Raw genomic sequence first — 27521 nt, forward strand, 5'->3', positions numbered from 1 at the left:
ATGTGTATATACATAAACATACAAATATTTATATTGATTTATTTTATTATGAGACAAATGTACATATATATTTCAATAGCATGAAGAAAATACGTAAAATAATGTGAGAGTGATTGTCATTGGAAGGTAGAATTAGAGTATTTAAAGTATCTTCATTTTTATACTTTCTGAGTATTCTGCAATCAGAACATATTACTTAAAAAATAACAATAAGGTGTACAAAAATTAAGTTGTAAAGATGGTTTGATGGGTTGAATGGATGCACAAAGTGTGGTACTTACATCTAGTGAAATCTTTTTTTTTTTTAAGATTTTATTTATTTATTTGACAGACAGAGATCACAAGCAGGCAGAGAGGAAGTCAGAGAGAGAGAGAGGAGGAAGCAGGCTCCCCACTGAGCAGAGAGCCCGACGTGGGGCTCAATCCCAGGACCCTGGGATCATGACCCAAGCCAAAGGCAGAGGCTTAACCCACTGAGTCACCCAGGTGCCCCACATCCAGTGGAATCTTAAGCAGATCTTTAAAAAGAAGGAAATCATGTCACATGCTAAACACTTGGATAAACCTTGGAGATATTATACCAAGTGAAATAAGCCAGCTGCAAAAGTAGAAAATTCCCTATGATTCCACTCACGTGAGGCAACTAAAGTTGTCAGAATTGTAGCTAGAGAAATAGAGTGGTGGGTGCCAGGGGCTAGGGAGAGGGTAGACAGTTGCTTCAGGAATATGGAATTAATAGTATTAATAGTATTTTACTTCGGAATATAGCAGAAGATATTACTAACTATGGTGATTGCAAATGAATTTAGTCTTAAAAATTATATCTTATTATGTTCCTTTGTAATGAAACATTTCTTTTTGCTCAGTTAAATTTTTATGTTTAATATCTGTTCTCATCTGTCGGTTTCCAATTTTAGTCCTTATTTCAATGCATATCCCGAGGATAAAAATAATAATCTTAAGGGAACCTGGGCATCTCAGTCATGTAAGCATCTGACTGCTGATTCCAGCTCAGGTCATGATCTCAGGGTCATGGGATAGAGGCCTGCATCAGGCTCTGCACTCAGCAGGGAGGCTGCCTGAGATTCTCTCCCTCTCCCTCTGCCCCTCCTGCTCACTCTCAAATAAATATATAAATCTTTAAAATTAAATACATAAACATTATAAAAAATGATAATTTGAGAATCACAAAGCGTGCATTTGAGTAAGCACTTGCAGTGACACATGGGGACCCCAGGAGCTTCGTTTCCCGTGTGCTCCATTCACATGAACAGATCAACGTTCTGAAGTACTTACATGGTTCTGCCTGGCATTCGTCTTCCTGGTGGAGAGCAGGGAGCTGTTTACCTTGGCCTGCTTTCCACCCAAAGAATACCCTGTACTTCCTCGGTACCTTTAAATATGTCTTCAGTGATTCAGTTCAATAAACTCCGATTGTGGGGACCTTCTGGTTCAGCCACTGGTTCAGTACTTAATTTTTAAGAGAATTCAACCATGATTATACATAAGAGTACATTCTTGAGAGTAATTTTGTTCAGAATGTTTCATTGAAAACATAGATATTGTCCTGAAAAGTAATTGATCTATATCATCTGAAATAATATCATTGATTAAATTAAATTTAATTTAAACATATTCAAAACAAATAATCCATTCAGTGTTTGAAAAAGTATCAATGTTGAATAATGAAGAGTATTAATAAATGGAGTGATGGGTACTTTCTCTCTCTCTTGTGTGTTGGGGGGTTGAAGGTTGGAGATACAGGGATGCGGGAGGTCAGCACAGAGCCCTAATTTCCCATTGGAAAGAAGGCATGCATTGCATTCACTAATTAAGGGCCAGAGGTCACTCTGGTTTGGGCAGGAAAGATCTAAATCCTTTCTTAATCGGCACACAAATGAGACCTACTTTCCCCATTTCAGCTATTGATTGTTTGCCCTCACCTTAGGGAATGTATTTGTCCATGATCTCCTGCTTTAATGGACATCATCTCCTCATTTTTCTAGGATGCACCTACCTTTGTGACACTGTGTGCCCTGAACACATGCTCCTAAGAGTGCCATTCAATTACAGTGCAGAAAAATAGCTACTGGGAATTCAGTAATGAGAAAAAATTTTGGGGGCTGAAGCCACCAATACATCAAAGCCTTTATACATGAGAAAGCAAAATCGCTCTTCAGGCCAATAGGGCTGCTGTGCGTGGTGGGGAGTTAAAGGGAGAGAAGCAGTGGCTGGGAGCCTGAGAAGGGAATGAGTGAGAGTGTGGCACTGAGTGTGCTCGGCGAAACGGTTGCTGGTGTACTTGTGCTTGAAAATCCATGACCAAATACGAGTGGTATTTGAAGACATCCGGACTTTCTGGATGAATCTCTGAAACTCTATGGCAGAATTTTCATTGCCGTCTCTAAAACTATTATTGTTTTATTGTTTTTTGTCATTAATTTTGTTGGATAAGGTTAAAACATCTTTTCTTTCAATCTGTATTGCTACAGGAATATGCTAGAAAATAAATGTTAAATGTTATTTCTTCTTGGTGTAAAGGATATTTCCCCAGACTCTCTTTGTTTATATTTTCATAATTATTATAATTATTTATATATTTATACCTAAGATTTACATGAAATATGCTAAGTGTCACTGTCTGTGTATCTTAACATAAAACATCTAAAATTTATATGTATACATTATAATACCTAAATTGTCATGTAGATCTGAAGCAGGATAACCCGTGTCCCATTTTTGCCCCTTAAAAAAAAATCCTTCTTCTCTATAACCTAATATTTCTTAGCCCATGATGCCCACCAATCTGCTTGTGTAAATCCTTATATTTGTGCTTATATTGTAATGGCTCATGTGAAATGCTATTGCCTGGGATTGTTTTTTATGAATTAACAAATCTTTCTACTGAGCTTACTCAATGCCAAGTGCTTTACAAATGTTAACTCTTTTTATCCATGTAATAACCTTATTAGGTAAACCGAAACGTAGCCCCTATTTTATAGATTAAAACAACAGAAAAAACAGAAAATAAACCTTTAGCACAACGACTGGAGAAACTTGCCCAAGGTTGCACAGGTAATAGCCTCCTTAAGATTCAACCCTCCAGGGCCTGCCGCGTCTTTACCTCTGCTGTTTGTACAGGTGTCACTATGCTGTGGCCTTGAGAGCTGGGGCTGAGTCAGCTGGGGCTGACTCTCTCTTTGGGATTTCCAGTTCTCAAAGTTCCTTTGTGCAGTCAGTGCCATGGCGCACACCCCACATCACTCCTTCTTCACTCTCATGCCCATTTTTTCAGTTGCCAAGAGAAGTGAAGGCTAATGGCTCAGCTGAGGCCCACTCTGAGAGTTGCCTTCAGCTAATGAAGTGAGCATTATGATTTTTGTTCACCAACTCCATCTCTCTGTCCCTCTCCATCTCTCTCTCTCCCTCCCTTAATCTCTTTCTCTCTCTGCTCACCATTTCTCCACTTGTCTATAAGGGAAGCAACTTTATATCCAATTGGACCTTCCCACTCTTGACCAATGAACCTCCACTATAGGTCCTCTGATTGCTGTACACTCTGGTCATTATTTCCACATGGCCTTTTGGCTGTTCAGTGCAACTCTTTGGCTTCTGCCATTCTACTCTGGAACCCCATGTCATTATATCTTACTATCAATATATGTCCGAAGACGACAGTCCCTACTGAGCCTCTGGTTCTCCCAATACATGAACCATCCAGGGGAGCTCCTAACCTCACAGTGCTTCCATTCTAACATTGTTACCTCCTTTAGCTTCCTGACCCTTCCTCAGTCTACACCAGGGAGGTTAATGAGCCACAATCTGTAGGTGACTATACTTACTGTAGGTTTTCTACATTGTAACAGCCATTAGGATCAGCTCCAGGAGTTCCTGTCAAATTGTTAATTTTTGAGTCATGGATGAGTTCCCCCATGTTAAAAATTTCTCCTTTATTTAGCCTTAGGATTTTATTCCCCCACCCTGTCCAATACCCTCCATATGTTCTTCCACGTGTGTTCCAACAATTCTTGGTGGCATATATCGGATAATTACTACAAAGATTTTCATGTGTGAGCTCTTCACTCCCAGAGTTGGGATTGCATTTCCCCATCTGGGCCACACCCTGAGTTTAGTTTTAGGCCTGGAGGCAATGAGGGCTGGTAGGATCATCTTAAAGAGTGCCAGTTTCAAATCATAGGCACATTCCTCATCTGATACCTTTAACAAGAGGAGGCTGCTACCCTCTAGAAGGAGTTGCTCTGACTCACAGAATGTTCAAGGGAATCTGGGTTCAAGATTCTCAGATTTTCCTTCACAAGTGTTCCCATTTAAAGTCTCATGTTCCAACTTTCTTTTTAACCAGAGCCCTGATTTTGCTCCAGGAGATGTATCGTAGCTGGAGAGTCCATCTCTTCGGTGGCTCTGAAATTGTTTCAGTTAGAACCTGGGTTTGGACCTCACCATGGTCTTCTTTGGAGCTTTAGGAGATATGGGTCTTCTTTAAACATGGTCACAGAAGACTTCCAGTTTTCAAAACAAACTTGAGTTGTTAGTTGGCTGCTCTGGGACCATGTTTTATTCCAAGACTTCTGGCTAATTTCAAAATTCTTAAAATTACTATTACCCCTCCTTCCCAATACTGATCACATGCCACAGCAAATGCACAACTGGCTGTTCAACTACTCCTTTAACCTCTTCCCAGATCTCACAGGGGTTGGGCATGAGTAGTGGTGTTCCGTGCTCAGACTAGCACCATCCACTTACTCCAGCAAGGGGGTCTTTTCACCTTCTCACTAGAGAATGATCCAGCTATGAACTCCTACTTAACAGGCCTATAAAGTCCCACATAGTAGGGTTAATTCTAGTAACCACAGTGAACCTGGGTTCCCCCGCACAGTGGAATCGAGGCATGTGTGTGGGTGGTTTATTTAGGTAGCACTGTGAGGGATGGAGGAAAGCCACAAGGGAAGGCATGCCAGCCAAATCATGGGCTACCCAATTTTCCACTCTTTGGGGGAACTAGTCCTCCATCCTCAGCCCTTACTAAAGAGTTTTATGAAATGAACCTGAGAACAAAGAGCACAGTAGGGACACTGTTCCACTGATTGACTCCAGTGCACTTTAGCTAAGCATGCCTCATGGGCGCTGACCCCCACCTTATTAGGGGGCAAGTGGCACATTCCAAGAGCAGCCCATACCAGGCTTAGAGAAGCTCTCTGACAGGAAGCCAGGTGGAGGTAGCATGGGGCAGGCCTAAGATGAGGTGCTGATGAGTAGGTTTAAGCCAAGCTGGTCACAGTATGCATGGGAGAGAAGAGGAAGAGGGCTTGAAGCATGAGCAAGAAAAGCACCGATGCGTGGGCTCCAGAGATGAATCTGCTGGCAGATGTTAAGGCTAGGAAGATTGATTGTGCATTCATATTATGCTAACTCCTCCTGGGAACCTCATGGCTAAGACCAGGTGGACAGATCTGAATCGGTGGTCTGGAGAGGTGATAATTGTATTGACCTAGAGTGTTGACACAGTCTTGGGTTAGTTTCCTGGGACTGCCACAACCAAGCTCCACAAACTGGGTGACTTAGAAAAGAAGAATTGATTCTCTCCAAGCTCTGGAAGCCAGAGGTTCCAAACAAAGGTGCAGGTCGTCCCTCCGAAGGCTCTGGGGATGATCTTTGCCGGGCTCTTTGCAGCTGCTGGTGGTTGCTGGGACCCCTCGGTGTTCCTTGGCTCAGGGCTGCATCACCCCATCACATCCTGCACCTTCACCCAAGACCCTTTCTCTCATGTGTGCAACTCTGTGTCTTCACATGGTCTCAGCATAACAACAGACATGGATTTAGGGCCCATCCTACTCCAGTGGGACTTTGCCTTAACTAATTACATCTGCAAAGATGCTAGTTTCAAATAAGGTCACATTCTGATGTTCTAGGGGGACATGTGTTTCAGAGAGACACTATTCAACCCAGTCCAGTCCTGTACAGATGAATGACAGGTGATAAGGCTGAGGGAAGAGCAGATCATTGATTGTATCTACAAGATATTCTAACAAAACTGTTGGCTGTGGATTCACAGAAGTTCCAGATGAGTCTACTGTGGGGCCATGGTATTTAATGACACTCAATAAAACAATTGTTCAGTAAAGTCTGTGTCCTTGGAAAACGATAGGAGACAATTTTTGCAGTGCTCAGTAGACACACATAAAAACCCTCTTACCTTTCATCCAACTTGTATCTAGGAGCCTTCTTGAAGATAGATTTCCCTTTGGGAAGAGGCACCAACTATATAAAAGTTACTTAAGATTTTACAGTTTTTGGAAGAAGAATCTGGGCCACAGGTACCTGTTTGGCTGTCTTTATTCACATCTAATATTGTTAAAAGTGAAAAAGCAGAACATCTCAGTTCTGAGTCCAGGCCTCAGACTATCTATCTGAATACCGCTTCGTTGAAAGAAAGTTATAAGGTAGAGCTTTGCGTTGGCTCTAACTAATCTACTTTGCTGAGCTAAATTGCTTGAGATTTAGCACAGAGCTTTGCTGCAATATTCCAACGGTGAGAAATCAGGTGCAGAGCAAATAAGATTAATGTCTCCGGCAGCGCCGTATTTTTCCTTTGCTGAACGTGGAGCATGCCATATTTCCTCTCGTGGTGCGCCTTCACAGAATTATCATATTTTAGAGTGGAACTAATTGTCAGAGAGAATGGAAGTTCATTTCCACGGACGAGTTAGCTCCTGGGGCCTAGGAAGAAAGTGGTTTTCGTTTATCTTTATTTGCATTCTCAAGGATGACTAGAGAGACACAGGCATAAAGACGTCTGCACTTAAGGCTGGCCAGCTGCTCAGGCAAACCCTTTGTCTTCTGCTGACGCATGAGATCCGCTGCTCTCCCCAGCTGCACTTGGACCAGAGAACAAAGAGGTGTAATTCTTCAGCTGATTGATATGATGAGGAGGAGGAGGAGGAGGGGGATACCAGCTAATAATTAAACAAAGGTACAAGATGCCATGCTAGGCACGTTATGACAAAACTTCACTTAGCAAACCCAATATGCCTATAGATTACATATCATTCACAGCATTCTATAAATGAAGGAGTAGGCTCAAAGAAGCCCATAATCACTCAGGATGTGACTAAAACTCATCCTTTTTCCTTTATTTTTCTTTGACTCCTGATGGAAGGAAGATGCTACACTTTATGTTAGTGAACATTATTCAAACGCATGGGATTGGCCAAAGAGCAAAACTAGAATATTAGAACAGGACTTGCTGCCTTAAAAACCATTTATTCATCGTCCCTTATTTTTGAGATTCAGAACGAAGACCAGAGATTTTCTGCGGCGCAGGTCGACAGTCACTGCAGTTAAGGATTTACATAATTTTACCGTCTGTTCAACAAAGATGGAGATTCTACTTAACCTAAAATGTTGTTGGCAAGGCCTACAATGAGTTGAAATAACTTTTTGTATCGGATGCATGAAAATCTAGATTTGCTGAACTTAAGTCAGAATATCAGAAAATAATGTTTGAAGAAATTACAGTGTGCATAGGAAGGTCGGTATCCACAACTGAAATTCAGGGGGTAATTTATCTGGACATAGAAAACGTGTAGTTTCTATGTGTGACATTTTTTCAGGCAAGGCCAGACATGCTCCAGAAGGTTTTCTTTCTCTTTTCTTGGATGTAGAACTCTGTCTGAATCAAGGAGGTCTCTTTGTATGTCACTTCCCACCATGACCACAAATTACTGTAGATTGGTATCCGGAGGCAAAGTCACCATGAAACAAAATTAAGACTTCACAGGGTTTCACATGCATGACTCTTTCCAACGCCCCCTGGGACACATCCTTCCGACTTGTTCACCTGCCTACATGTTTCCATGAAATTTGCCAAAATAAAAATAAATTCACTAGGTTAGGTTGAGATTCCCACCTACCTCCATTCTGGCACTTTTTCTTCACACTTCTCCCCAGTGCCTCTTGAGACGCTAGAGTAACTGGGGGCAGTTTGGGAATTTGGTTAAAGGGAAGGCGATTAGAGAAACTGAATTTGGGTTTGGAGTGATAGATTTATGTGCTTGTTTCATTGAGATTCATGTTTTAATTGAGCTACTGCTAGCACCTTAATGTAGCAAGAACTAAAGGAATGTTGAGATCGCCCCCCTCAATGACTCACTCAGGGATGTGTCAGTCAGTCCCAAACCTAAATGACCAATGGAAGAGAAAAGGAGGCCGAATGTCAGAGAGATAAGCACAGTCCTCTATGAAGTTGCTTCTCTATCCTGTCCTCTAGCCTAACATTGGTTCTGCTATGCAGGAAAAAAAAAAAAAATACATGCAATGGGTAAAATACAAAAGCATGACAGAGGGCTTATCAAGAAAAGTAGTGGACTCTCAACCCATTCCTTATCCCTGGCCCCATTCCCAACACCAAAATCCAAGAACCATAACTGCTGTCTAGTCTTCTTTTCATGCTTTTTTATTTTGTTTTGCTTTTTAGAGAAAGAGCATACATAAGCCGAGGGAAGGAGGGACCGAGGGAGGGAGGGAGAGAGAATCTTAAGAGACTCCAAGCTCCATGCCCAGTTCGATGTGACACTCCACCCCTGAGCCTGAGACAGGGACCTCAGCAGAAATCAAGGTTGGACGCTTAACCAACAGAGGCATCCCGGGGCCCCATCTTTACATGTTGGATCCCATATCTTGTTTAATAATTTCATAAAACATCTATTCATCATATTATTAAAAAATGGTATTCAGCCTTAAACACTGACCTCCCCCTCCACAATACCCAGGGATTATTTTAGTTCTTCTAGTTGGGGCTCTAAGTACCATATTTTTCGTTCCATTCACTTAAGACGTATTAACGCAAAGACTGCAGATTTGTTTTCCACATTCATAATCGATCTCCCATAAGCCACAGGAGATACAAATATCACCACAGGACAGAATGCAAACAGTACCATCATTGTCAAAGTAAAAATGTTTGTCTGATGAACCAGACAATGGCTAGGCCAAGGGCAGAAAAGAGGAAGGACAGCTGGTCCCCGTGGCCAGTGCTGCTTATGGGTCGAAACGGTCTAAAAAAGGCAGCAGGGAGAGGACAGACTAAAGCAGATTTCAAATTGATGTGTCTTGGGGCGCCTGGGTGGCTCAGTGGGTTAAAGCCTCTGCCTTCCGTTCAGGTCATGATCCCAGAGTGCTGGAATCAAGACCCGCATTGGGCTCTGCTCAGCAGAGAGCCTGCTTCCTCCTCTCTCTCAGCTTGCCTCTCTCCCTGCTTGTGATCTCTGCCTGTCAAATAAATAAATTTTAAAAAAATATTTAATAAAAACAAAAACAAATCGATGTGTCTTTGGTGACTCTACTATAAATATGTACCCGGATCCACAGCCGTGTGTGCGCGCACCTGTGTATGCATGCTTGTCCCTTACATAGCTTCATCTCACCCCACCTCAAGATAATCCTGCAAGATATTTAGATTTTGGTCAATTTTAAAGTCATCTCTTCATGTTCTAATATTGCTTTCGGCTTATCGTAACATGCAGAATAGCACAAGTTAGTATGCCCATCTAAAAAAAAAAAAAAAAAAAAAAGCCAGCATTACATAAGTTGTCTACCTACCTAAGTATTTCCGTGGATCCCATTTAAAGTTCTCTCTCATGTAGTTCTGAATAATGACACAAAACCACCATTGCAAGCTGGGGGAAGCAGGCATTTTACAACATGGGGGGACAGCAAGCATTGCACTGGCGAGCTTCCGCGCCCAGTGGCTCCAGGACCCACAGTGAGGGCTGGTGGGGCGGGCGCAGGGGCCAGTGATTATAGACACGTGAGCGCGCCAATTCCCTGTGTTAATTACTTGCGGTTTGAAACCTAGATTGGGGCGTGATTCCGCCCTGTGCAAGTCTTCCTCCCCTTTTCCTTCCTAATGAGCACATTAATTGTAGCTATTTTAAACATTCACACTGCTAAAGAACAGGGGATGTTGTAAATTGCTGATATTTTGACTGTGTGAAAACACATGAGGTGATTTTTAAAAAGAAACTTTAAAAGAATAGTTTTCGTTAATGAAAGGGCAATAGCAAATTGTGCTCTGGGAAACTGATTAAATTAAGTTTACCCCCCCCCCGCCCCCAAGGATTCATTAAATGACAAAGGCGGATTCATGTTGTTCCATTGATCTATTATTTGCAAGATATCTGTTCTATTAAGAGCAGGGTCAGCACCTTATTTGAGTCAATCAAAATTGCAGAAAGGATCATTTTTTAAGGAAGAATTGGAAACAAAGGCCAGTTGAGTCAAAGCCATCTTTTCCTTGTAGACTTAAAGGGAAATTTCCATAAGGTCAAAGGAGACCTCAAATATATTTTTATACCTAGGTGCCTTAAACATTGAATTTTCTCCCACATAAAAATGAGCTATGTATCACATTTTACAACGGTATAAACTTGAATAAGCTTATTGCTGCAATAATATTACCCATGCATAATTGATGCATGCTATTTTTCATGGTACAAAACAAACTTAGCAGTGCTAACTTAGAACACATCCCTCTTTTCAGCTCACTCTTTCTCCACAACCCCCACTCCACATGCCACATGGTTCCTCATTCCTAAATAATTTTAACACCTTAAGTAGCGTGTTCTCAGCTTTCTTTCTCAAAGGGAAAGCAGGAGAGTGGGTGGGTTCAATAGTGAAGAACAGAATCAGCTTACTCAAAATGTGTCCATTGTGCTCAAGAAACTCAGCTCTGCGTTTCTTCAAAGAAGCTGGAAAGATCTAGGGAAGATCGGGTGGCTCTTAACTATTAAAGGTCAAAAGAGAGTTTCAGCCCATGAAACCGGGATGATTCTGCACTCCACAATTAAGTTATTCCTGATTCCACATCTATGCTTTTCCCAAATTTCCATTATTGTCTTGGGGCACACAGGGAGAAAAGGAGAGAACTCTGTACTGTCACATATTGTTGGATATTTGTCTGTACATTTAGTCCTTCAGAAAACCACAGTTGGCTCATTCCTGTGAGCCAGGCATTGGGCTGGATTCCACTGGAAATACAGTTATTTCAGGCCACACTGCTAAGGAAACAGAGCATGGATACTGTCACAAAACTGAAAATATAATCAGCACTTAATATAAGCATTTGGGAGACAGAGGGGTCCTACTACATTACAAGACAATAGTGACAATGATAGTAACAGTAGGAAGCCCCGTAGACCTGATAACGATGATGATGATGATTTTACTAAGATCCATACAGGTTTTAGCTGGAGAAAAGCAATATGTGAATCTCAAGGAGGAATTAGGACATAGGACCGTAGGAGCTGACCTTTGAAAGGAGAGTTTTGAGATAAGGAAATGATGGAAGAGAGAGTTTTAGGAAAATGGGCAAAAACGTGTAAATCACAGAGATGAAATGTGCCTGTCACGTGGGTGAAATACTGAGTCAGCCAGCATGACAGCAGCCCAGACCTTATAAATAGAGACCAGGAAACGTGAAATTGGAAAAACATCACTGCCAGAGTATAGACGCTCATGACCTTCAAGCTAAGGAGCTTGGATTGTAGCCTGTCAGTAATAGGGAGCCATGGAGAACTCTGGTTTCCTTCCAGTGCCCCCTTCAGTGGCAGATTTGCTAAAAGGGTTGGCAACAGACACAGACCCTCCAGCCACCAACACCTTCAAGGACTGCCCTACACAGGGAGAATCTTTGCCCAGCATCAGGGGCTGCCCGGTGCTGGGATAAGAGGGTCTGGTCATCTCAAACTAAGGGAGGTACCTTTCAAGGGCCATCGTAGATCCAGAGCTTCCGGTGGGTCGGTGAGGCTGGTGGTGAGCCTGTGTGGCATGCCGTCTTCTTCCTCACCCCTCCTGCTTCCCTGGCCCCTTTCCATAGGTGCTCATCCTAAAGGCAGTCCTTATCAAATGTCCTGTGTCCTCCCGACTCCACCTCAGAACCTGGTGCCCAGAGCACCCGATTTGCCACATGTATTTAGAGCTAAAGAGTAGCATGATTAGAATTTTTATGAGGAAATACTGAATAGCAATGAGGAACAAGGAAAATTGAGGATTATGGCCACGAGGACACATCTCAATATTTTAAAAATCTGGTAAGAAGTAACGAGGGACCACAAGAGCCTGACATGCAGAAAAAAGTACCAGCCAGGAAGAATATGCTAAAATGAAAACACCGAAAGGCTTTGTGACTGTCCAGATGTTTGGAGAAAATAGGGCAGAATCAGAAAATGTTTGATCTTGGAGGATAGAAATGGTATCGTCAGTAGAAAACAGAAACGCCCAGGACAGGCCAGTGCTGGGAGAGGATGGTGCACTCAGTGGTAGTCACGTGGATTCTGCGATGTGGGAAGGAGGACACACAGGCAGGTGCCCCTCAGGCAAGGGAACTCTGAGGCTAGAGCCTACGAGCAAGAATGAGGTAGAGACAAAACATAAGAGAGCCATTCTCAAACACAGTAGTAGGGGACCACGCAGACCATGAAGCATTTGAGAACATGAACAGCAGCTTTTTGGGGGAAGCAGCAGGAGGAAAAGGGGCCAGAAAATGACAGAGTTCCTGAGCAGAGGTGCAGGCAAAGAAAAAAGGCCAGGAGGAATGGTATCGTGGAAGCCAAGAGAGCAAATTGGACATGACAGTAGCATGAGGAGGCTGCGGACCTATCCTTCGAGCAGATGCAAGTCACGGTGTGTGACCTGCGGAAGGCGGTTTGGTATAGCATGTGTGAGAGTGCTATGAAGGCATCGGGTAACGAGGGCAGGAGCTGCTGATGAGTGGGTTAGAAAGGTGTCTGACAATCGAATTAGTAGAAGCTTTGAGGAAATGTGTTATTTTATGACAGAAAGAGGAGAATTTAATTCTCCAAACCACCATTCTCTGGAAATCACAAGAAAAGGAGTGAGAGGAAAAGCTTTCATCTTCCTCAGAGTGCCTTCAGCTGCAAGTCAAAGGGGGACTGGAAGGATGGGAGCCACCTAGTCTTCCTGCCCAGGTAGAGAGTGGGTGAGGTGATTCTGGGAGACCTGCCAAAGGGAAGCAGTGCTGGGCCAAGGGACAGAAGGAAATGTTCAGGGACAATATTGAGAGGTTGTCAAAGGAGAGCTTTGGAACATAAAAGAATTGAGGAGGAGAGCAAGAGACTCTTGGGAAATGTTTCAACGTCTGTGACTTCTCTTGTAGAGATACTATACCTGGACAGATACTAATAAGGTTTAGTCCTTTTAAATTACTTCCGTCTGTGATGTGACTATAATGACTGGACCACTTGGGGACCCAGCATTTGCATCTAGCAAAACCAGGTCTGCATCTTTTATAGACAGAGGAGACTAGCCCTATGGAAGGAAAGAGACTGGAGGTTCCAAAAAACATGGAATGGAAAGAGATGACACTTATGTGGAGAACTAAATGAGCACAGAGGGAACCCCTTGTTTCTGAGGAGAGAAAGGGATCAGCATGTTCAGGAATGAGCAAAAGAGCCCGTTGGGTTTTCCTGAATGTATGACAGAAACACACAAAGTGCATTAATGATGCTGTCATCCGGGTGAAGACACAACGGTCTGCCCACGTTGTGACGCAAGATGGAAACTGTATACAGCAGCACCATGAATGAGGGAGAAAGTGTGTAGGATAGAAGGGAAAGGTGTGAAGCATGAGGACAAAATACTGCCTCAGTGATGTTTGAGAGAATGAAGCTAATAAAGCATTTGTGAACCGGCGGAGAACTGAGAGATGCTCGCTGTCCTCTCTTCCAGCATAGAAACTAGTGGCTCTCAAACCTGGCTGTCTGCTCCTATCCCTTCAATTAAATCGAACATCTGAAGATGAGGGGCGCCTGGGTGGCTCAGTCAGTTGAGCGTCTGACTCTGGATTTCGACTCAGGTCATGATCTCAGGGTCCTGGGACAGAGCCCTATGTTGGGCTGTATGCTGGGCGTGGAAAGCCTGCTTAAGATTCTCTTCCTCTCCTTCTCCCTCTGCCCCTCCCACTGCCTCTCTCTCTCCCTCCCTCTTTCAGAAAAAAAAAAAAATCATCTGAAAAGTCTAAAATAAATGTTCCTGTTAGTTCCCGGGCTAACTCTCAGGTCACACTCTGTACTCTAGTCTCTCCGTTTTGGATCATTAGACGTCTAACCAGCATACAGCTGAGTGTGCATTTCTAAAGCCTGGAGTGAGGTGAATATCCAGAAAACGTATGAGTCCATGTAACGGGGGCTCAGATGGAGAAACACTACATGCCCCACACCTGCCTCTACTGTCTGTCCCAGGGACTGCCATCTGCCCAAGGGTATGACAGTGTGTCATCTTTTTCCTTTGCTCAGACCTTCCCTTGCTCCACATTTTGTTTGCAAGATTCCTCCATCTTTTGATTCAATGTTGATTCTCATTGCTGTACAGTATTCAGAAGGGAACATGACACAATTTAATTACCCACTTTGCTGTGGCCAGACACTAAAATCATCTCCAGCTTGAGTGGGACTGTTACACACACGCTATCACGAGTGTCTTCGGGAGCATACGTACAGACTTGTATTTCAGATCTCCCCAGGGGTGGACTGAGTGGGTGTATGTTCAGCCGTAATGGAAACCAACAAGTCTGTGCCAATTTACAATCCCACCAGAATGGTACGAGAGGTTGAGGGGCAGTATGTCCCCACCCCCACCCAACCCTTGGTATTTTTCAGCTAATAAACTTCAGCTCATTTTGATGGAGATGAGTGATTTTGTATTGTGGTTCTATTTTGCACTTGCTTGGCAATAAACTTGAGCCTCTTCTTGTGTTTATTGGAGATTTTGATGAACTTTTGTTGGACATATCTGTGCTAGTGTTTTGTCCCATTGGGTTATCTAAACTTTGTACTGATTTTAGAAATTATTTATATGCTCTAAACACAAATTGTTTGTAACACTCTATTTACCGATATATCTATCATCTTTCGTTCACTCTCTCTCATTCTTCCAGTCATCGATCTGCCTCATCTTGTCTATTTTATGGGTTTCTTTTCCATTCTGTTAATGAGGTCTTCTGCCGAAGAGAAGTTCTTAATTTTAATTTGGTCCAATTTATCATTTTCTTTCTTTTATAACTAGCACTTTTGTTCTTGTCCTCCTTTAAAGATATCTCTCCTTTACCATTCTTAAATATTTGTGTTCTCCAGGGACTATCCCTGGCCATCCATCCTCTTACTTTGCACACTCCTCCTCGGTGAAGTCATCCTTTCAACTGTGATGAGTGTGTACAGGTTTTCAAATTTCCAGCTGAGATCACTTTCCTGAGTTCTAAATCTGTACTGTTTTACCTTGGGTAAAACTTACACACAGTGAAATTCATAGATGTTAAGTGCAAAATTTGAAGAGTTAAATATATGTATATAATGTGTGTGTGTGCATGTGTGTGTGTGTGTGTGTGTAAAACCGTCATTGTAATAAAGGCCTTAGAAAGTAGAAATTTCCTTCACATCAACCTCTTCTTCTTCTTCTTTTTTATTTTTATTTTTTTTTAAAGATTTACTTATTTGTTCTTAGAAAGAGAGCAGGGGTGGGGTAAAGGGAAAGAATATCAAGTGGACTCTCCACTGAGCTCAGAGCCTCACTTGAGGCTTGATCTCATGATCCTGAGATCATGACCTCAGCTGGAACCAAGAGTCAGAGGCTCAACTTACTGAGCCCCCAAGGCTCCTCACCAGCCTCTTCTTTAGAGGCAAAATTTGTTTTGCCTTTTATGACCACTGACTGGATTTGCTTGTTGTAGACTTCACACAAAATTGATTAATTTGGTGGAGACTCTCTTAGCCCAGTGTTCTTTTTCCACATGATGCTTTTGAGAATCCTTCATAATGTTGTGTTCTTAGAGTCCTTAATTCCTATTGCTGAGAAACATTCAATTTTATCAGTATACCATCATTTTTATACCCATTCTCCTCTTGGTAGACACTGGGTTCTTTCCAATTTGGGGCTATCATGTATTAAGCTGCCATGAACATTCCTGCACAAGACATTTTTTCCACTGAGTCATGATTTTTTTTTTATATTTAGTTGGATTTGATTTGCTATTATTTCCTTAAGTATTTACTATACTTAGGTTCATGAGACACACTGGTCTGTAATTTCCCTCTGTTATGCTTTTTTCAGGCTGTGCTGCTCAGGGATATTCTGGTCAAATAAAGTAAGCAGTGAATCTTCCATCTTCCTGTATTTGCTGAAAAAAGTTGGCATTAAGATTGGTATTATTTTTTCTTAAATATTTGAGAGAATTTACCGGTGAAACCACGTGGGTCCAGATTTTTTTTTTAAGAGATGGGCTTTGATTATGAAATCAGTTGCTTTTTAAAAAATATACAAATATTCAGGGGTGCCTGGGCGGCTCAGTGGGTTAAAGCCTCAGCCTTCAGCTCAGGTCATGATCTCAGGATCCTGGGATCAAGCCCCACATCAGGGTCTCCACTCAGCAGGGAGCCTGCTTCCCCCTCTCTCTCTCTGTCTGCCTCTCTGCCTACTTGTGATCTCTGTCTGTCAAAAAAAAAAAAATAAAATAAAATAAAAAATATATATATATATACATATATCCTATTTTATCCATTTTTGAAACTTTGTTTTAAATAATTTGCCTGTTTATATTGTCTCATTTATGGACATTAAATTGTTCTTTATACTCCTTATGATCCTTTTATCATTTCTAGGATATGAATGGATATCCAGCCTTTTATTCTTGGTTTTGATACTTTGTGTTTATTATAATGGTTTTCTTGAGCCACGTTATTAAGGGATTTGAATTTATTTATCTTCTCACAGAATCTATCTTGGACTTTGTTGATATTCTTTTTTTTTCTGTGTTAAAATTCATTAATGTCTGCTCTTTGTTCCCTATTTATACCTTTTTGATTCTTTTTTTATATTTCCCTAGTTTCTTTCTTTTTTTTTTTTAATTTAATTTCTTTTCAGTGTAACAGAATTCATTGTTTAGGCACCACACCCAGTGCTCCATGCAATACGTGCCCTCCATAATACCTGCCACCAGGCTCACCCATTCCCACCACCCCACCCCTTCAAAACCCTCAGATTGTTTTTCAGAGTCCATAGTCTCTCATGGTTCATCTCCCCCTCCAATCTCCCTCAACTCCCTTCTCCTCTAGTTTCTTAAGGTGGAAATTTATTTTATTTAAATACTTCACCCTTTCTAACAAACATTTAAAATATACTTGTCCTTAAGCACTGATTTAGTGGTATTCTATAATTCTATCTATGCTATAATTCAATTATCAGTTGATTGGAAGTATTTTCTGATTTCTTTTGCCATTTCTTCTTTGAAAAATGCATCATTTTAGAAGTTTATAAATTCCCAAATTTGGGGGTATTTTATAAATGCCATATTTTGTTACGAATTTCAAATGATTTCCTTCAAGGTCAAAAATATATTCTGTTTTAAGATTTCAAACTTGAATTACTGAGACTTCTTTTGTGGTAGAAAATATGGTTTAGGGGCACCTGGGTGGCTCAGTCTGTTAAGTGGTTGAGCGTCTGCTTTCGGCTTGGGTCATGATCGTGGGGCCTTGGGATGGAGACCTGGGTCAGACTCCTTGCTCAGCAGGGAGTCTGCTTCTTCCTCTCCCTCTGCCTGCCATTCCCCCTGCTCCTGTTTGATCTCTGTCTCTCTCTGTCAAATAAATAAATAAAATCTTCTAAAAATACATGAATTTATTTGGTAAATATTGGATGTGCCCTTAAACAGAACATGAATTCTGCAGTTACTGTGTATAGCATTCTATAAATATCAATTCAGTCAGTGCTATTGAGCATCTTCTCATATCTTTCATAATCTTAAGGATTTCTTGTCTAGTTGTTCTATCACTGAGAAAGGAGTATTAAGACTCTAACTGTACATGTAGATTTGCCCATTTCTCTTATTAGCTCATTTAGTTTGTATTTCATCTTTCTCTGTTATCAGATGATGATTGATGGTTCTGTGTTCCTAATGATCTTTAATTGATCTTTAATATTTTATTGATCTTTAATATTTTATTGATCTTTAGTATTTTATTGATCTTTAATATTCAAGCTTTAATTGATCCTTAATACTATTATGAAAGGCAGAATAATGGCCCCTAAAATATCCAAGCACTAATTTCCAGAATCTGTGACTATGTTACATAGCAAAAGTGCTTCTGTGGATGGAATTAAGGAGTTTGTGGTAGAGATATTTCCATGAAATATGTGTGGACACAGTGTGGACACAGTCCAATCACATAAGCCTTTAAAATCAGAAAAAAATAACTATCTCCACAGGGAAGACTCTGAGGAATTGAACCTGGGGAATAATGATCAAAGGAATGCAAAGTTGTGGGCTTGGAAAATGGGGACAGATTACTCAGCAAATGTAGGCAACTTCAAGAAGCTGGAAACAGCAAGCAAAACTAGTCTCACCTAAGCTGCTGAAATAAATTAATAATTTTTTAAAAATCAGAGTTAATACTGAAATAGTGCAAGGTATGCCAAAAAAAAAAAAACCACTACTCTAAAATCGATGCTTTAATAAACACTTTATCTTTGCCATAGATTTTACCAATAAATAAATAAATAAATAAATAAACAAGCAACAAATAAATAAATAGTGGATGAATACCAAAATGTTAAGAGAGGTGAGCACTATATGTAATTTTATATTTTTGCTTTGCTGTACCTTACAGGGGGGAAAAAACGAAAGAGTACACATTTCCTTTGTAATTTTAAAAATTTATATCAAATAAAAAATAACATTAACTAGAGATATAATAACATACAGAAGATATTTTAAAATAATGAGATAACATAAAAATTTTAAAACAAACAAAATTCTTCCCTACAGACTGCAGACAGGAATACAACTTTAGCAACACTTTTCACCCACTGAGAGCGTGTTCAGACTTTTAATCTGTAGAACTTTAAGATAATAAATTTTCAGTGTTTAATACTGCTAAAACTGTGATAATGTATTTTAATAGCAATATAAAACTAATACAATTACCTCATCTGATATTAATATAGACACATCGATTCTCTTGTGCAAATTTCTTACATGTTATATCTTTTACCTCTTTTCACTTTCAAACTATTTCTATCTTCATATTTAAACTATTTCTTTGGAAGAATTTGGTCTTGTGTTTTTTTGTACAGTCTGAAAATATCTGCCTTTTAATTTGAGACTTCTATTTCATTTACATTTAATGTAATTGTTGAAATGGTTGTGTGAGAGTTTTCCACTTCACTATTTGTTTTCTTTTTTTCCCATAATTTTTGTTGCTCTTCTACTCCTGTCCTATTTTGGGTAAACCACACACTTTTAATATTTCCTTTACTATTCTTCTAAAGACTTTTAGTTATATAACTTTCTGTATTTTTGTGATTGTCTGTAGATTAAAGTATGCACTTTAACTTCTCATGATCTACTTCAAGTTAATATTGTATTAGCATCTGTAATTTGTAAGAACCTTGCAACCATATAACTGAAAATACACAAGTTACTTGTAATATAGTTTTACACCTATTATACTCATATACTTAAAAAGCCCACAACAAAATGTCATAATTTTCAGGTGCACCAATTGTGTTGTTTTGTTTTGCTTTTTTTTTTTTTCAATTAAGTTTAGCTTTTAAAAAATCTATTTTATTTTATTTTATTTTATTTTATTTTATTTTATTTTATTTTTTCAGTGTTCCAAGATTCATTGTTTATGCACCACATCCAGTGCTCCATGCAGTAGTGCCCTCCTTAATACCCACCACCAGGATCACCCATCCCCCCACTCCCCTCCCCTCCAAAACCCTCTGTTTCTCAGAGTCCACAGTCTCTCATGGTTTGTCTTCCCCTCCAATTTACCCCAATTCACGTTCCCTTTCCTTCTCCTAATGTCCTCCATGTTATTCCTTTGTCCCACAAGTAAGTGAAACCATATGATAGTGGACTTTCTCTGCTTGACTTACTTCACTCAGCATAATCTTCAGTTGGTCCGTAGTGATACAAAACGTCTTTTTACTTATCAACATTTCAAATGCTTTTTACTCCCAGTAGGACTGAGTTTGCAGTTTCTATGTGATGTCTCATTCCTTCGATTTAAATAGTTCCTTATTTATCTCTTCTCATGAAATTCTATGGTTAATGAATTTTATCAGCTTTTGTTGATCTGCAAATATCTTTATTTCACTCTTAGTTTGAATGAAATTTTCATGGAAATTATAACTCATGGTTGGCAATTCTTATTTTTTCTTTGCCTTAAAGATGTCTTTCCATTGTATTCTGATCTCCAGGAATTTTGTTGGGAAGTAAACTCTTATTTATGTCATTACACCCTTCTATCACATGATTTTATTTTTGTCTGACTTCTTTCACAATTTCTTCACTGTCATTGGTTTCAATAGTTTAACTATGAAGGACCAACGTTTTGGGTTTTTGGTTGTGCTGGTGATGGGGGATTTTTCCCATGCATGGGGTTTGAGGAGATTTTGGGATCTAGAAGTTAATGTTTTTGACCAAATTGGGAGGACTTTGACCTGATTTCTTCCTTTTTTTTTTTCTCCTCTTCTTCTGGCATTCCAAAAATGTGCTTGATATTGTTTTATGGAGTTACGGAGACTCTGTTAATGTATTTCCATTTATTCTCTCTTTTTGATATTATATAATCTTTTATGATTTATTTTAAACCCACTAATAATTTCTTTAGTTATGTCCCTTCTACTATTAATTCCACCAGGGACATTTTTCATTTCAGATAGTATACCTTTTATTTCCATATTTTCCAAGTTTTTCATAGTTTTCATTTCTTTGCTAAGACTAACTCTTCCCTCATTATGACCATCTTTTATTTTAAATTTTTTGACTACATGCATAGCAGCTGCTTTAAAACCCTCAACTGTTATTTTTTTATTAAAAAGAATAAAATTATCCAATGTTAATTTTAATATTGTCATCATCTTAAGTTCATTTCCTGTTACTGCTTCCTTTAGGCATAGGTTATATACTCATGTGTCTTTGAATTTAGTAATTTTGTGTTAGATACTCGTCACTGTGTATGATTTGTGGGGTATGTTATAGACACTCTCAGTTCTGCTGTCTCCCTCTGAGAGTGCAGTTTTTGTTCTTACATGCAGGTAAAGTACTATTTTTGGAAATTAATACTTCAGAATTCTGTAGGTTTGAATTTGCTTTTGATCAGAATGGGCTTATTTTAATGGGGAACCTGGGGTACTTAGCAAACTCTTCTAATTTGTTAGGATTTAAACTCTAAATTGTTTCTCTTGTGATGACAGCAGCTAATGTTTTACTCCACTATTTCAGCTTTCCCATTCCAGCTAACCAGTGAGCTCCCTGAGATCTCCAGGTGCACAGTTCAGTGGTTACTATAACCTTTGAGAAGAAAGGAAAAAAAAATATGCATGTGTGTGTGTGTGTGTGTGTGTGTGTGTGTATGTATATATATAAATTCCCTCCTTTAATTCCTTCCTTTGGGGGGTTCCAACCTTCAATTTTTCAGCTTCTGTAATAACCCTAATGTCCTTCCTTGTGCATATCAAAGCATAATGACTGTGGCTTTCTACTTGAGCTCTGGTTTCTCAACACTATCCTCCTTCAAAATTCTCTTCTGGGGAAAATATCATTTCTTCCTTTCACTGGTCATCTCCATATTCTTTTTGCTTTTTTCTTTCTAGTGCTTACGCACCACTGGGTTTTTTAAAATACTTTGTTTAGTGATTATTGTTCTCTGCTATAACGTGTGTCTAATTCAACTCACTACACCATTGGAATTCTCTGGATCATTATTTCAACCTGATTCTTGATCAGCTTCTTCTGGGTAACCTATAATTCTTCATCCCATACTTCATGTGACATCTTTTGTCACCCATATGTCCTCTGTAAATATTAACACAAACCATTACATACTTATTCTTTAATTTAACACATATTTACTAAACACCTACCATGAGTCAAAAGCTGTTTGAAATTTTAAGAGCGAGCAAGTCTGGCAGTGTTGCCACAAGAGGCTAATTTTTCCTTGACATCATCCCTCATACTGAGTGAGTCACCAAGTTTGTTGATTCATCTCCACAGAACTCTGAAGTTGGTCCACATTTTTATACCCTCATAATTCTGGCCCTTGTTTCTTGTGTAGACATTGGAAATGTCTTCTAATTAGTCTCTAAACCTCTAAACGCCTTCCTCCTTTCCCAAAGAACATCTTTTTTAATTTCCCAAGTGACCTTTCTAAATATATTAACATATTATTTCCATTTTTCTAATGATTGAATTTATCTCTATTATTGACTTAAGGATGAAACCAAATAATTAGTAAATCTAGAAGAGCCTGTGACTTAGTCCTTTACTAACATCTTTCTGGCCCCATCTTTATTATTTTCCCACATCCACCTTATATCAGTCATATTTAAGTAGTTAGACTTCATCACCAATTTCCAATAATTTTTAGGAATATTTCTTATATATTTATACTTTCTGTTCTTCTTATAAGAAGGGTTTTTATCTAAAAATAATTTAATATATGATTACTTTCTAAAAATCTCTTCAAATTTCAATCCATGGTCTTTCTTTTTTAAGCAACCTCATCCCTCCCCCAAGTAAAATAACCCTGGCTGAAGAAAAGCTTCTGCCACATACTTTGTATCCTCCATCAACTCTAATCTACTGTCTTCTGGTTTATCATCTAAACCAGAAAAAATATCCAAGGATCCCATCACATTCATGTCTCATTAGCAGATAACACATGACTTGTTCTATTCTCTACCTCATTGTTAGCAAAATAGAAATTGGTATAGAAAACAGAGTTGATGCCCCTTGACAAATGCATTAATTTCATGCAACAACTACCTTTGTTTTATTCATAAAAGAGACCCAGAATTACCTCAAAATATGTATCTTGTTATGTCATTTTTATCCCTCTTTCTGTTGGAATTTGTTGTAAGGTGACTTGTATATTTCCTCCAAGATTATCTATTAGCAAAAACCAAAACAAACAAACAATAGAAGCAAAACAAAGCCTGTGATCATGTTTTACTTCATCGGGTCATATCCATTATAATCAGACTTTCTGTAAGAATATCCCTCTGTTGGACCATCTTAGAGGATGTAATTTGTTGACATTAATTACTCCCTATCCACGTTCTTTTACAGCTTAAGCAATCTTTTTAATTATACCTTTCCACTAATAGATTAATTGTCCAATGAGTTTCATTTTAATGTTTTCTCCACTCATGAACTGAACAGAATTTAGGGCTGGAAGGGAACTTAGAAATCATCTCACAGAGTGCTTCTCAAATTTAGAACTATAAATCCTGTCGGCACATGGTTGCATGGCTGGTGGGGTAGGGGGAGGAGGTGTTGAAAAGCTACAAGAAAAATCTCTATGACATATCAGTTTTCCCCAAAGCTTTGAGGAGAGAAGGAAGTCAAGTCATTTAGTTTGCAAGTAATTAAAGAATCATTTCACATTAAAAAAACATGTATATATTATGAAGTAGAAAGCAAAATTCCCATTAGCAGTTAATCAGGACATTTCAAAGAAATCTAACTTTGCATTGAATATTTTAGTAGTACATCTTTCATCATCCATTCATTCTTCTATGACCTCAGGTATTTGAATGAAAAGAGTTTGAGAAACAGTAATTATTTTTCTTCCCTTCACAGAGAGTAAAACATGCTCAAGACAGCATTTATTAGCTGGTATACTTCGAGCTTTTATGACTCTCAGTACACTCCTCTATCTGCTCTGTTCTGCTCATTTCTGATTTGGCAAGTTTTCTTTAACTACCATGATACAGATCAAGGTCTTGGAGAATGTTTTCCTTTCTGATTGGGCTCTCGTCCTGCATTCACATGGCAATGGGGTAACACTGGTGGTACTACATCAACTCTATTTCATAGTACAGAAAATTCTGGCTTAGAGAAACTTAAAATTTTCAAAAAGGAGAAAACATGAGTGTGGAGCTAAGATCCAAACCACCTGTCTAATTCCTAATTCCACTTTTCCAGAATGGTTCCCAGTCACAGCTAAAATCTGTCTATATAAACAGTAACCAGCAAGTTCTGTACTTACACCATAACACTCAGGATGCATTTTAAATGAGGCTCCCTGAGGTTACTAACTGAGCAAATCATGTAGATGACCTCCTCCCTTGACACTGATAACTCCACTCATAGGGGACAGGAGGCACCTAGAGTTGACACTGTACCCACAGATGCCAGGTGAATGTTTCCTATTGAAATGGATATCAGACATTCTTTTACTCTCTCTTTGATCTTGGAAAGCCAATCTGTGACTTTTCCTTTAATGGCTTCTCTCCAACCCATGGGGAAAAAAAGATAATCATGAAGTCATTGAAGACTTTTGAGGTGGAGTATGTTTAAAATAATTGATTAAATTGGTAATTAAAAACATGAAAAAATATCGTTTTACTCAATTCTTCAAAAAAGTTCTTCATCCATGTAAAGCTATAGATCTTTTATTAAAATAAAGAATTCCTTAAAGTATAGCTCAATTTGCAATTACGAATCTACTTCTTTTGCTTAATATTGTAAAACATAACAGTCTCCGCTAAACACATGCTAATAGTTAGCTTTAAAATAACAATAATAGTCTGCTTCATAAGCCCAAGTGCTAGGTAAACTGACAGTTATATTCCTGAAAAGGATGACAAATATAATCAGCTCTGCAGAGGAAGTCACATATATTCTAGAAGTTGTGAAAATGTCATAAATGCAGTGAACATTTTATTTAATTTGCATGATTTAGAAAGTCTGGCCATGAGCCTAAAGCAGATTTTTTTAGGCTATGCTACATGTGGAGCTCCTTCAAGGAGATGGACTATTGCAGGACGGAATTCTCAAACCATCTGTGGGTGAAGCAGTCTTGGAGAAGCCCACCAGGACAAATAATTTGTTCTCTGTTGGTGCAGCTAAGTGAGGCATGTACCACATGCCATTTATATATCTGGTTAGATCTATCAAGGTCTGCCATCAAAGAAGAACTGTAACCCCTGATTGAGAGAGAGCATGGCTTTCTGAATAAGTCACCATTCCCAGGATGAAAGAGATTGTGACTCAAGTCTTAGGAAAGCTCCAGTGTTGGAGTGTGCTTGCGTGTATTTGAAATAATGTAGTTCTTCCTCTTCCTTGCTTGATATTATGGATTGGACCAAATCAACTTAAAAAAAAAAAGTGTGATTATAGCAGAGAAGAGGATTTTAAACTAATCCCTGGGAACTCTCAACATTTTATTTTGACACCAGAGGAGCAACAAGCAAAGGACACATCTAATCTAGCTGAAAGTAAACCAAAAAGAATGTAGCATCTCAAAAAGCCAAATTCAGATTGCATTGCAAGGTGGGGGGAGTGGTCTTCCATCACTGGTAAGAGCTGGAGTAAACTTTTGTAAGAAGTAAAGTAAACTTCAGAAAGAAACGTGGTCATCAGCCTAAGCAAGTAAAAGCCTGCTATTTAGACAAAAGCATTCTAGGATGAATGGGAGACATTTTAATAGATAGAATTAGCACTAAGAATTGAGAAAGCATAGACAACTCCAATGGAAAGCTTCCTGTGAATAGACAGCACAGACACAGTGGGATGTGAAGACATTATGGGAGGGTCCATATCTCTTCAATTTAATTTGCCTTCCATTATGCAGTTTGGAGCTCTTAAAATCTTTGTCTATATCGTCCCTGACTTCAAATAGCTTACAGTATAATATAGGATATTTACTGATGCATTTGAATAAGTAAAACAGAGAATGTGGAGGAATCAATTAATTAATAGATATAAGTCCAATGGAAAACTTGTAGTGGGGTGGTTGGGATGGGAAGCATTCAAGGGCTGTCTAGGTGAGTTACCACTGAAGGTAAGCCCTGAAGTTTTGAGAAAGTTATGTCATATGGGGAGATGAAGGAGGGGTGGGGAGAGAGCTGGACCTGTGACAGTACATTTGCTTGGTTTGTCTCAAGTATAAGGGTATTTGAAGGGAATCAGAGGAAGCAAAACTGGGAGGTACAAAAGCAGTCATGGCTTATATGACTTTGGATGCCCACATGAGAATCTAGACTCAAGAGCACAGACAACTGAGAGTATCTACAACAGGAGATTAAAGTCTGTATTCTAGTGTCTTGAATGTGCATCAAGAATATACAAGTGTTGGGACACCTGGGGGGGCTCAGTCAGTCTCTAAAATAAATAAATACAATCTTTAAAAAAAAAAGAATATATAAGTGTTATATTGGGGCACCTGGGTGGTTCAGTCAGGTAAGCCAACTCTTGGCTTCAGCTCAGGTCATGATCTCAGGGTTGTGAGATCAAGCCCAGGGTTGGGCTCCACACTCAGTGGAAAGTCTGTTTGAGATTCTTTCTCTCTGCCCACCCCTCACTCATGTTTTCTCTCTCCTTATCCCTCTGTCTCTCAAAAAATAAATAAATCTTATTTTAAAAAAGAATATGTAATGTGCACCAGGATGGCTCAGTGGGTTAGGCTGCTGCCTTTGGCTCAGGTCATGATCTCAGGGTCTTGGGATCGAGACCAGCATTGGGCTTTCTGCTCAGTGGGGAGCCTACTTCCCCTTCTCTCTGCGTGCTGTTCTGCCTACTTGTGATGTCTCTGTGTGTGTGTCAAATAATAAATAAAACCTTAAAAAAAAGAATATGCAAGAATTAAAAATAGCCACACTGTTAATTTTGAGCTTTCCTAACATTGTCAACAAAAATAAGAAGTCCATTTTGGTATAGCAGCTTAGGCTGGGAACTAGAGTCCCATTGCCCGGGTTATAACATGTCTCCACCTATTACTACCAACACTGATTACTGAGTGAGTTACCCATATTTTCAATCCCTTATCCAGCACATTACAAATGTCCAAAGAAGTATTAACTATTGTGATTACAACACCTTTCCCAAATCCTTGAGATACATTCATTACCCCCAAGATGGGTTAGTGAGAATGAGGCTCATGTAGCATTGTAGTGGGAGGGTCGGGAAAAGGTAGTTGAGGTCAGAATGAGAAAAGTATGGCAGATCAGAAAAAGGAATTGCAACTAAGTTCAACAGATAATAGGGAGGCGCTGATTATTATGAAGATGCAAACTATCAGAAGTGTTCTTTATGTGATAAAGCAGCAAACAGAGTGTAATATAGCAAGAATTATTCACTTAGGGATTCTTTCAGTAAATATATATTGAATACTTACTTAGTTAATAACTTGATCTGCAGAAATAAATGAATCATACCTGACTTCTGTGAGATGGACCTCACAGGCTACCAAGACTGAGGTGGTAGAGGCTAGACTAGGGGCACTAACATACACACTTTGGAAATAGTGAGGTTGAGGGAGGCAGAGGACCTGAGCCACAGGTGACACTTCTGACCACAAAGGTGAGTGGGAGTATGCACTACTCCCGAGCTTGGCAAGGCTTGGGCTCTGACACCAACCTGATTCCCCTCGTCTTCCTCTCCCTAGAATGAACAAAAGTCAAATCTGCAAAGGCTCCCTTGATTT

The sequence above is a fragment of the Lontra canadensis genome, unplaced genomic scaffold, assembly GCF_010015895.1.
Source record: "Lontra canadensis isolate GAN:19392208 unplaced genomic scaffold, GSC_riverotter_1.0 scaffold54, whole genome shotgun sequence".
NCBI lineage: Eukaryota > Metazoa > Chordata > Mammalia > Carnivora > Mustelidae > Lontra > Lontra canadensis.